The following is a 13142-nucleotide window of genomic DNA, read 5'->3' on the forward strand; positions in this document are numbered from 1 at the left end:
CCTTCCAAAAAGTCATCAAATTAGAACGGGCTTGCGGTTCCATGTGTGCTGCTGATGAGGAAAAGCGGCGTCATACAGTCCATCATCGGTCAAATCTATCGGAAAAGGTCTTTAAACACATTTGTAAGGTTAAAAACAAAAAATCTACGATGGTGAATGAGCTGCCATTAAACACCCACAGACAGAAGTCTGGTTTCATCATGTAAATGTAACAAAAGGGGGGCCCGCATTGGATAAGGCATTTACAAAATATACATTTACATCGCGTGGGAGGGCACCGATTGAAAGGATGACCAGATAAGTCCACCGAACTAAACACTGACATAGGAAAAAAGAGACCATGAGTGTATAGCTGGCTGCTATTTGTGGAAAAGAAATGTAAAAGTCAAAGCAGAAGAGGCACAGGTGCAAACAATAACGTTCACGGTGGTCAAATTCCATTTCGGGTTGCAGTCCGAGCCAGGTCACCGTAACACACTGCAACGATTTCCATGAGCAGCGGCCATTATTCATGTCCTGAGCAACGCCCGCCGCTGACATCAAAATCAGCCCTTTTTTTTTTTTAAATGAATACGTATGTCCCTTACATTTGAACTTAATTTTTTTTTTTTCAGTGCAATGGCAACTGCGCAACACGTGATGTCGACTATACCGATGAAGTGTCGTCTTACCGCTGCTAAACATTCACGTTGACTTTCAGAATAGAATATGAAACAGGTGCTAAGAGTGTTTTTCACCATCCCAGGACAAAATCCTATGCAGGAACTGTAAAAAAAAAAAAAATTAACTTGTTACATTCAAACTGGACTATTTTCCAGCAACACGAGTCCAAAACATGACAAGACATACCGTGCTTAGGTCACAAAAAGACTGCAGTTGGTCATGAGTGAGTTAATGAGTTTTTATTTAGATGACTTTTGAAAGAGTGGATAATAATAAGGAAAGTAACTCGCCATATTTCCTTTTCAAAACGTATATTCATAACTGAATTGAATAGGATGTAAAGAATTGTGCATCATGATAAAATCGTTGTGACCATTTTTGGTGTGTGCAACTTGACCACCGGGGGCAGTATAGTACAGCAGTGTGACTCCGTAAAAAGTGCAATAATAATGGTCGTTTTTCACAAAGTTGATGGGGTTGATGGGAGTAATGACATTGAATTAAATAAATATAATATAGGAAAACTGCACTTGTTATACAAGTAAATTTAATTAAAAGCTTGGTCATGGAACGAATTGATCTTGTCGAGAGGACGAGTGGGGAGTCAGATTATCTGCTAAATATTTCCGAGTGTGTATATTCCGTGCTGGAGGTTTTCTGCGTTTGTGTTCCTCATCCCTCACCGCTGTTTATAAACGCCCAAACGCATTGCCAGCAAGTGAACCACTGCACTGGAGCGGGAAAAGAGTCTCGTGATTGGCATTCAGATCCTCGGCCAGACGAAAACGATGAGATGGTCCAAAAAAACTCCCACAATGCAGCAGCAGACGAGGCTTCCAAATATCTTTTAAAGCATTCCAAATGGCCTTATCTCATGTTTAATGGATTTGGATATCAATGAGAAAGATTTTTTTTGTTTTTTTTGGGCCTGAGTGCGGGATTCCTGTCAATCGCTTTGGCGCCCACATCCATTACTCACAAAAAAATCTGAAATTTCAAGGTGAGCCCAAAATGACCTATAGTAACCTCCATTCATCGTTTCAGATTCACCTGCAGTAGGTGAACATCTGCTCACTGAAAGTCGGTTTTGGGTTCGCACTGAAATTTTACCCCAAAGCCAATTTCCCGAACTTTTTGCTGACTCGTATATGTATCAAGTTGATCTGCCAATATGTGAACAAATAATTCTTTCAAATTGGCCAATCATCCTCCCTTGTGGAGACATCCCATTCACATGCGTGCCAGTAGATACGGCAGAATCCTCACATTCCTCTCCCACACCGCACCTGCATCGGTGGCATAATGTGGGAAGCACGGGATGTTTCTGCTGCCGTTATCCGGGACGAGCGCACCGTCAAACATGCTGTCAAAGTCCTGCGGCTATCCAGCTCCCAAGTAAACATTTGCACGACATGTTAGCTGCACGCCATCCTACTGGATGTGCACTGCAAACGTTTGCTTGTGTAGGAGAATAAACCGCATAGCTGAGAATCCCGAGAACAAAAACCAGAAAGCAAGAAAGAAGAAATCTGATTGTTAGCAATACCTTGCACAGGAGTCTTAATACGAATTGATTTCATTCGCATTTGGGATAAAGGTGATTTATGACAATTCTGATTTTAAAACGTTACAAGGTGTTTCACCTTTACAAAAAAAAGCTTTGGTTGAAGTCACCTTGTAGAATATTTTATTGTGTATAAGTGTTGAAGTCTCGGTGAAGTGATTTTGACAGCACAGAGACGAGTGCTGCCAACAACCCTGCCAAATTTGTATGTTTAAAAAAATCAATTTGATAAAAATGAGGATTCAAAAACGTTTTGAAAAAAAAATTTTTTTTTTTTTAATCAAGCTATTCTTTCCCCTCTAAAACGCTGCGGAACTGGAATATTTCCCACTGAGTCGCTGTCAGGCTTTTCCATGCTGCAACAACGAGGCACTCTAACGCAGCCATGCCAGCATGAATGCCCTATTTTCACAGTTCTCAGAGCTGTCACGACAGATTTTTTTTTCCTCCTCTGATTTCTAGTTTGCCTTTTTGTAACAGGTGCACACACACAGATGAAGACGGGGCGCTCTAAAGTGGCCACGGCAGTTGTCAATCTGCATTTTCGAGCTGGAGGCCTCACTAGCTACGTCCAAATTGCGCTGAATAATCACTGATGCAAACAAAGGCTCTCAGTTCTTCTAGTGGGCAAGGGGCGACACACAAGTGCATCACTAGGCGTTTTAGTCACGGGAAAAAAAAATCAGGAACACTGAAATGGTGATCACAGTTTAATGTGAAAATCTCAATTGATTACTTATTCCATAATATTTGCACATTTTTTTCAGCAACTATCTTCACATGAAATGTACTTTGTATTTCGAAGCAAATCTCTGTATTTAGTTGAGTTTAAAAAAATATTTTTTTTTTCCTCTGCCCATGTGTCACCCCTCTATGTAGGTTCTGGAGAAAAACAAAAACATTAAAAGGTTATAGCAGTGACGTAAACGTCACTTGATCAAAGCACTTTTTACTGTCAGCTGATGCGCGAGTGAGGGGGAGTCAGCGAGATGAGGAGGAGGAGGAGGAATGTAATCTACAGTGTCATGAAGATGTTGGTCATCAGGCTTACTTTGACTGGAGGTTCATTGCCATCGTGACGCACTCATTACTTGCAGTCACTTGCCCCGCCCCCATTTGCAAATTTTCAACTTCAAACTCGGAGGGAGAGTACTCACACGCTGTTGTAGATAACCTTAGAAAAGAAAAAAAACTCATAAGGCATGTGTGAAGATAACTCTTGAAAACATGGGTAAAGAATAACAACTATGTCGTAGTTAATTGTGGAGAATCACCATTTCAGTTTTCCTGATTTTTATTTTTTTTTTAGGCGGATATGGATAAAATGGTAACCAGTGGGTATCCAGCATGAGTAGCCCCTCCCCCACTATATAAGAACTTGAGGGCCGTCATTCGCACGAGCAGTTAGCCGGCACAATTGCGATGAGCATTTGGCTAGCTGCATCTTCCTTTTGGATATTCCACTGGTGGGGCCACTTCAGAGCGCCTCGTTGTTGGCCATGAGTGCAGTGATTTAAATCAAAATCCGGTGAGACAGCCAATGTGTGGACGGGGGCTTCGGGCTGGCACGCCCGCTTTAGAGTGCCTCATTGTTGCAGCGTGTAAATAGTTTTTCAGATGTTTTCCTTAGCTAGTCTAGTATTCCTTGTTAGTCGGTTCACTATGGTGCCATATGGGAATATGTCGTTTTAATGGCATAAAACCCACAAGAGGGAAACTATTTTGTATGCAGGTACGTTTTGTTTGAGTTAACAATTATTGTATGTAATTGTTGTAATATTTTGTCGTTTTTTTTACTTTTACGTAAAAAAAGGTGTTGAGACAGTCCTTTTGCATTGTCCATTTGACACAAGTTCCTTTACTATTGACTGCTGTGTGCGTGGGTGTGCATGCGCGCGGGTGTGCGCGTGTGTGCGTGCATGTTGAACACCTGGAGCTTGAATGGAGTGTTTATAATGTGTGTGTGTGTGTGTGTGTGTGTGTGTGTGTGTGTGTGCGTGTGTGTGTGTGTGTGTGTGTTGTGTGTGTGTGTGTGTGTGTGTGTGTGTGTGTGTGTGTGTGTGTGTGTGTGTGTGTGTGTCCGTATATATTTCAAGTTCAAGGGTCGCTGCGCTGCAAAGGTTCCTCGTATCAACAAACACGTCATCACACACACACACACACACACACACACACACACACACACACGATCATCAATGCAGTGTATTAATCATCATTAGGTACCAATGTGTGTGTTTGGGATCTTGTTTCACGCACCAACCCGAACCCACAGATGTGTCTGTTGATGCTTGCTTCAACACAACAAACTCCCCCCCCAATTCGCGCTGTAGATGAGCAGATGTGTCACGCAACCACACAGGAACACGACATGAGAGGTCCAAATATGCTCCACTGCAAAAGTGTTGGAACGGTGATGCCAACTCATTTGTGCCGTTTTTTTTTTTAGACTGAAAACACTTTGAAAGTTGAAGATAAACACTAAAAGAAGACATCTTTTTGAGCTTTTATGTGCTTACTAACCTGAGAAGCTTACAACAGCTGATTCCCACATCACTCAACAGGCCAGAACACACGTTTTAAATCCACACATTCAAGGTCACAGATAGTATCCTGTAGAAGGTGAGGCTGGCGACCTGAAGTGGATTAAAAAAAAAAAAAAATCATATTATGCATAAAGCTTTAAAATGGGCGTAAATCATCAACTCAATTTGCAAGTTCTGTGCAAGTTTTACAGTAAACGTCACTTGAGAAAAGCACAGCTGGAAACAAGCACGCATTGCTTTTCCGTATAGGATAAGTGGTTCAGATAATGGATGGCCGGATGGTCGACTCTCTCCAGCTATCCTGACTCAGTCTTCTTCGAAAATCACAGCAAAATGTAATTGGGAGTGTCTTTGAGGAGGCTCTTTCAAGTTCGCCTGTTTAGTCTACAAAATGCTGTTTACGTTGAGACTCCGAAGTCTATTTTTTTGCATCGACGGGAACGCACGGGATCAAATTTGATCCTTCTAACATATTGTAAGGACGCCGCCCCGGGGCAACCTTCCTGACCTTGGCGTCCGGCGTGACGTGTTTAGGTGAGAGATGAGCCGAGAGACGAAGGAAGTGAAAGAAAAAGACCGGTCCGTGTAAGTAGCTTATGTCAGTTTTTTTTTTTCTCTTCATTTGTCCAGGATCAAAGCTGGCCGCTGCTAAAAGAGCTTTTTTTTTTCTTTTCTCTCTTTAGGAGGATTAGTCGGAAAGAAGCCTTTGCTATCTCCCAAGAGGAGGAGGAGGAGGAGGCTGAGGATGGCAGGTTGCAGCACATAGGTGGGTCGCTTCTATTATTTTGGGGAGTCTATAACAATAAATCAAATTGAAATCGAAATCACAATATAGTAGAATGCAATTTTTCAAATTGAAAAGGCTGCAATTTGAATGGTAGGCTTTTGTTTATACAAATGCACATCCAGGTGCTCGTCAAAAAAATTTGTTCAAGGAAGACCTCATGCAGCCCGCCATCATCTGTCAAATACATTAGCCCGCAGGTACCAGACGAAACCGTTGGACACACGATTCACTCTGCCCCGTGTGTATGCTTATCTTATCTTATGGTAGGAGCTTTACTCCAGTCTGCACGCCACTGCTGGAGGTTATGTCAGCTAGCGCCCTCAACTCTTTCTCTTTCCACGACAGGTGACCCCCCTAGTTTTAATATCAAACTGAAATAAGAAGCCATTCAGCTGTCTGCCCAACCTGGCAACGCTCTGGACGCACAGGTGACTTTGCCATCAACACTCAAGCACACACTGTCACTATGCACAACCTCTGCGGGTGCGTAGGAGAGGCACGCGGGTGCGGAATGGCTGCTCGATGCCGGTTACAAGAATAGTACCGCTCAGGCATTGTGACATTTGAGTGGACAGCACACGCAACCTTCACTTTGTCCCACTCGTGTGGGAAAAGGATGTCCGATTGGACTCTCTTCTTTCAGCAGAAAAAAAAATTGGTTCTATCTTTTTCCATTCTTCAGCAATCGGCATTACAAAATGGCTAACTCTCATGGAACTGGCGATACCTGGGCAAAAAAAACGGAGAAAAAGAGCTCTTCGTAAAAGCGTGCATTTCAATCACGTGTGTCACCACTGCCACCTACTGGTCGCTTTTTTACATGATTCATAATGCAAACGGCTTATTCTCGTTCACAGATTGCATCAGACCCTCCTCCTCTCTATGACGCAAAAAAAAGACTTAGATGTACAAGTACGTCCTTGGTAGGCGGGGCCTAATTTTAAAAAGACGTACAAGTCCGTCTTGTGGAATGAAAGAGTTAAACAATGGACATAGAGCATTATGGAAAATTGAGTTCATATTTAGCCAGCATGGTGTAATATATGCAACCAAACACAGAAATACAAAATGAGGACACTCGCAAGGAGCAGCTGTTGGCCACAACTCACGCCAAGTCGCTTGCACACAAACTAACCATCCATTATTATCGTCTTATTTACTCACACATTTACTCGCTCTTGTTTGATCGCTCTGCTGATCAAGTGGAACAAAAAGAATAGAAATGGGTGGAGGCACAGGTTATTTGTAATTCTGCCATCTAGTGGAAGAGCCTGTCATTTTTTCCTGACTGTCACCGTTCGTCGCCGGGTTCGATAGATAAACAACAATCCACTAATTGTCGTAAATAATCATTTCAGATGAGTCTCCTCCACCTTTGCCAGCGTGCTTCACCTCCCCCCCCCGCCGACCCCAACCCCCGCTGCCAAAACGACGACACTCACACAATGTACACTATGCAGTCCATTAAGGCTCCATTAAGACTGTGACAATATTACCACAGCGCTTGTGTAAATCACCACGGGTCATGATGCAGGTCTGCACAAATAAACACCAAGCGTAATCAGGCAAGAACATAAAAGCACGTCAGGGACACTTGATTTAATCAGCGTGACTTCCCAGTGAGGTGACCTTTACCGGACTGGGCGCATGTTCAAAATGCATCACGTTGGTTTGGCAAATACTGTACAGTCAACACACTGGTTGCTACCTGTCCGAAGTCTGTTCTTATGTTGTGTTGTTATAATTAGCATCCAGATCGAAGGACAATCCGGATAGCATTGAGGTGAACGGCCATGTACATTTAAGGCCCACTGAAACAAGAGGTGGGTAGCATTGCGCTATATTTACTCAGTTACATTCCCTTCAGTAACTATTTTAAATTGTACTCGCCAGAGAATTTCTATTTGACATTCATGCTCAGGTTAAAAAGACAATCCAATGTTACAGCTCAGTACTTGAGTACCTACTTTTAAGTCATTATTTGGAGGCCTACGTTTTAACTTGACTTGAGTCCTATTATTCTAAAGTAAGATTAAGCTTGATTGAGAGAAGATTTTGGGCTACTCGGCCCCTCTGAATAAAACCAAGACTACAAGTTACTATGATAAACGTCAAAGAAAAAAAAGGCTAGCGTCAACATTATTTTACTTTAACTGTTTTGTTCAGCGCTTTGTTACAGCTGCAGCTGTCGTGAAAGCGCTATATAAATCAGGATGTATTGTATTGTATTTGCTGCATCACAACATGCTTTTCGAAAAAGGACACGGGATCGTAAAACAGTCACATTTTTTTAAAAAAGTACTTTTTAAAAATGTTTAAAATAATGCATCTTGTAGATTCCCATTTTTTTTTGGGGGGGGGGTTGGAGAAACAATTAATTTACTGTCCCGATTACAACCACTCAAGGTACAAGCTCACTTTTGAAGGAGTTGAGAAAATATGAAAAGTGCGGTCGATAGAAAACGTTCGAAACCGCTGAACAAAACCCAACACGGGCGCCAACACGGGATGACGCATTTCGTCATTTGTCTTGCGCAGTTACAAGTGTCAAAGCAGTGTTCCGAGCCATATCACTTTTGTACACAAACAACATGCTACCGTCATCACCCCATCCTTCAAATGCCAGAGACCCCCCTTTGTCCTCCCTCACGGGCAGGATCCCTAATGAGGCCCTCCCCCAACAACTTCTTCATCCCAAAGGATGGACTACGTATGCTTAGTAAGCATCTGCTAGAAATAGGCTGTTACTTTTTAAATGGAGCGTTACGTCAAATTGAAACGCACCTTCGGGATAAAACTGACTTCCACGCCTCGTGACATCACGTCACACGTTTACTCACACGCTCGCCGACGCTGTTTTACTGCTGGCAGTCAATCTGTCACCCCGTAAAGCTGCCGGTCCAGTGTCAGTGTGCATTAACGGGACTTTTCTGGCAGGTTAGCGCTCTCGCAGCTGCCTCGCGCTCATGATTTAAGTTTTGCCGCAGCCGTAATGGCTTTCACAGGTTTCGCAACCCCCAGGGCCCAAACGTGGGATCGGTCCCACACACTCGCCTTAATTACCAGTGGCGGGTCGTACATTTGATACCTGAGCCTTCTCTGGGGACTTGCCTGACTTAATCCACCTCTTAATACCACACTATTCCATCACAGTTAAAAAAAAAAAAAAAAATCTGTATTATCCCAAAAAAATGCAGCTGTGCCATGTACATCACCTGAAGCAGTTCACAATCAATATTTATCTAATAACCTGAAAAAAATTTAAAATACTTCCCAGCAGAAATGTTCTGTTTGTATTCCCATGTACAAATCACGACAGACTTGCTCGTCTTTTTGCTACTTGACCGTGACCAGTTTCGCTCGGTCCAACCAATCCGAGGACGGAAAAATGCTGACATCATCAAGGATGTCAGCACTGTGTGGCGGAAACAAACTCAACTGACTTTACAATAAGCAGTACTCCAGCCAATTTCCCAGAAAACAGGCTTTAAACTCCCGGATGAAGTTCACTGTCAAACTAAACATAAAACAAAGAGAATTACAACTCGTGTATCTCAAACAACTTTACGTCGGAAATACCCACCGTAGCTCGATGCTGTCACATAATGTAAAACACCACAGACATGCTAATTGATAGTCGCCGTTCATTATTGTTGCTGCCGTCGTCACTCACGTTGTCTTGTGCCCTGTTTTCTGTTTTTTTACGATTTTTGGGGCGGGGGGGAGAATATTTTTTGGAGATTACGGCTGCACCCTAAACTTTCCTCCACTACGAAAACCTCAAATCGTGACAGTGTTGAGCCACCGAGAGTCATATTTGTAATTGATATGTGGAAATGAGTCGAGAAGTGGAGCAAGTCAGAAAATGTGAGAGAATAGCTCGATGGGAGAGGAAAAGTCAGACTGTCCTTACTTCCAGGGGGGGGGGGGCAAGATGTGAGAATCGTCCGTACTCTTTCTGTCGTTCGCCCGCGAGGATATTTGAGAAGGAAGGAATGAATGGCATGGGGCCGGACAAAGAGAGAAAGCCGAGGGTCGTCTTTGAAGAATCTCTCGTTTGTCGCGCGGCGGTGGGTTGTCAGCGAAAGGGGACCCCCTGCAACATCCCTGAAGAGCTACATGAAAGGGTAAATTTCCCCTCACCCCCGAAGAGGAAATGATAAATCAGCGCCTGACAACATGAGAAGATGTGAATGTCTCCTGTTGCCTGATACCGATAGCCTAGTGTAGCGTAGCCTAACAGCAAGAAAAGTGTCCAGGAAAAGAAAAGGGTCGCTAGAGAGCTGCTGTAGGCCACTACTCACACCCAGACGCTCACACTGCACCAATTAGCCAACCCAACTGGCCGGCTCCAGTGAAATTTAACGGTCCCTTGGCGGGAATATTTTCCACCTCCATGGTGACGACACACCACCCCCAAAGAGGACCGATCGAAGTTTGTGTGTGTTTGAATGCGTAAAGTGCATCGGATAAAACACAGAAATGTATTTGTGTTTATTCTGAGTTGAGTGGGAATGTACTTGAATAATGAGTCACAATCCCAATGTCACCAAATTCACGAATGTCTCCTGTTGCCTGATACCGATAGCCTAGCGTAGCCTAACAGCAAGAAAAGTCTCGAGGAAAAGAAAAGGGTCGTTATAGAGCTGCTGTAGGCCACTACTCACACCCAGACTCTCACACTGCACCAATTAGCCAACCTAACTGGCTGGCTCCAGTGAAATTTAACGGTCCCTTGGCGGGAATGTTTTCCACCTCCATGGTGACGACACACCACCCCCAAAGAGGACCGATCGAAGTTTGTGTGTGTTTGAATGCTTAAAGGGCATCGGATAAAACACAGAAATGTATTTGTGTTTATTCTGACTTGAGTGGGCATGTACTTGAATAATGAGTCACAATCCCAATGTCACCAAATTCAAATGTGAGTATTTTGCAAGCTTCTGCTTTTGACTCATTTTGAGAAGGAAAAAAAAATGGATTCAGATGGCAGGGCACCTCGTAAAAAGTCAACTCTCCACAAAGTCCCCTTTTCAGAATGACGAGAACGCCGGTGCTGTCCTCACGGGGGTTGATGGAATGTCAAGATTGTTTTCATCTTGTCTTGTGACGGATCAGTTCCACCGACATCATTCCGCGTCTTTCCCACTGACTCCTCTGTTATGTTGGCGTCAAATTTGGTTCCTGTAAAATAACCCTAAAATGGGGTCCCCCTCAATTTTTTTATTTTATTTTTTTTTTGCTCGAAAACATAGGCTGTGTCATTCACTCATTTCTGGAACAGGATTTTTATACGCTGGGTGGACAATACAGCTTCTTTTCAGTCAAATGGAAACGATTTACGAACACCACTCGTGATTACAGCTTTAGCGAGTGGACCTTCCGTAATCAAAAGTCGACACTCACCTGCTCAGTCACCGTAAGAGGATAAATAATTCCAAAGCTTTTTCCACCATTATTATGACCACAAACTTGTCCAACTCAAATGGGGGGAAAAAAAAATCTGTTCAAGAGGGGAAGTAAAAATAAATGTTTGGTGGCGTGCAAATGCTCCAAGGCTTGACATAGCCCAGTTAGAACGTAAGACTCTTAAACTTCTTGTGCGATTTCCTGCAAAATTCTCAAGAGATTTTAACCGTGTGCGTCAAGAGAGTCAAAACATTATTTGATTTTTTTTGTGTGTGTGTGTGTGTGTGTGTGTGCGTGTGTGTGTGTGTGTGTGTGTGTGTGTGTGTGTGTGTTTAGTTTTTCGTACCAATCAAACTTGATGTCAGCATAGCCGAGGAACTGATGGGAAGTCAGCCGGACGGAGTCAGCGGAATTCGTTCTCACGAGACGGCGACTGTCCGCGTGAAGCATCCCGACGATCGATCAAACGTCCGCTGCCATATTTCAGCCGGCGATGAAAGAATGCAAAGCGACGCCTTCCGTCCCCAGGAAGACGCCATTAGTATGTAAAAGGCGGCCCGAGCTTCCATAATGAACAAATCAGTTTTGACAGTGCAATTTAAGATAGAATGTCCATATTTGAGCCCACGTTGAATGCGCTTTGGGGGAGAGAGAGTTATGATTTCAAGACGTCGGCGAGAGCGGTCGCAGCTGCGCGCCTTAAAGCGGGAGTTAACATCTGGGAAAAGACATTTTCCTCTTTATTAGCACAAGCGTGTGACGCAAAAGGACAAAACCAAGTGTGAAGCAGGGTACACAAATACACATTTTTAACATCTTAAACCATTTTTAAAATGTGAGAGGCCCCATACGTGACGATGGAAAATACCTCAGGCTGCCTCGCAGTTCATCGCTACATTAATGCAAGAGGGCTTTCGAAGGAAGGGAGTAGAAGAAGAAATAGAAGAAGCTAGGCTAACTGTTAGCTTATCTGGTAACTACTTGGATATTGTGGTTGCATTTTTGTTGTCATGTCTCTTCATTTAGGTTAAGGTCTCAGTTTTTAGTCCTGTCTCATCTTCCCATGTGGGCTTTTATTTTGGAATTATTTCCTTTAGTTTTCAGTTCATCATCCCATGTCGGCTTTTATTTTGGAATTATTTCCTTTAGTTTTCAGAAACTTTACTTCCTGCCTTTCTGTCTCTTTGTTAGCCCGTGTGTATAAATAGTCTGCTTCTCCCCATGTCCTCTGTCAGCTTCTCTTATATTCTGCCACGTCTTGAACCAGCCCATGTTTGTAAGCTTGACCTTCCATCCACCCATTTTCTGATCCGCTTCTCCTCACGAAGCCTATCGCAGCTGTCTTCAGGCAGTAGTCGCAGGGCACACACAGACGAACAACCACCCGCGCTCACAATCACACTGTGGGACAGTTTAGAGTGTTCAATGAACCATGCATGTTTTTGGAAATGTGGGAGGAAACCGGAGTACCCGGAGAAAACCCACACAGGCACGGGGAGAACACGCAAACTCCACGCAGGAAGGCCTCAGCCGGAATCAAACCCCGTAGCGTTGCACTGTGAGGCGGACGTGCTAACCAGTGGTCTACCGTGTCACCTAACTCGTCCTTTTTCATAATAAAGCTCGGGGGATCTGGATGTGCTCCTTGAGGTCCCTCGCAACTTTAACAGTGTTCCAAATCAAATTAATATATTAATAAAAGCTACGCCAATAACAATCTTAAGTCTGTCGGGATATTTGCAATTTTAATCATCCTTTGCTGCGAGAAAGGAGCAATATCTCCATCGTGAGGTAAAAAAAAAATAAAAAAAATCACACCAAAGGTGAACGACAACTGTGAGCTGCTACATGATATTTACTTAATCGATTTCGACGGACGTGATGACAGCGTCATTTAATTCGAGACGGCAGACTAACACCCTCTCCGAGGACACACACCAGGGTCTTTACTTTAATTGGTTTTCAGCGTGATTGCGATCTGGCAACGGTCCCAGACAAATGTTCAGACGTGGCGGACGAACTGTTTCAAACATTTTCTAGTTTGATCGGGTTACAGGTTGTTACCTCGTGGGCTGAAAGCTTTCTTGCGGATTTCATCCTGTCAAGTTCTATTAAGGCGGAGTGTGGCTGACGGCAAGCAAACCAGGCACACACACACACACACACACACACACAC

The 13142-nt window shown here is 43.6% G+C and overlaps 1 long non-coding RNA gene across 1 annotated transcript in view; it reads right to left on the bottom strand.

The window, feature by feature from the left end:
- Positions 1–2513: 2513 nt before the first annotated feature.
- The window catches only part of LOC109523537 (uncharacterized), a 12522-nt gene continuing 1893 nt past the window's right edge, over positions 2514–13142 (bottom strand). The window contains exons 2-3 of the long non-coding RNA XR_002169788.1: positions 4761–4860; positions 2514–3401 (exon numbers count right to left, since the gene is read on the bottom strand). This is a non-coding gene — a long non-coding RNA (uncharacterized LOC109523537). The remainder of the gene's footprint in view (positions 3402–4760; positions 4861–13142) is intronic.

This window comes from Hippocampus comes, unplaced genomic scaffold (genome assembly GCF_001891065.2).
Source record: "Hippocampus comes isolate QL1 unplaced genomic scaffold, H_comes_QL1_v1.1 scaffold5, whole genome shotgun sequence".
Classification (NCBI taxonomy): Eukaryota; Metazoa; Chordata; class Actinopteri; order Syngnathiformes; family Syngnathidae; genus Hippocampus; species Hippocampus comes.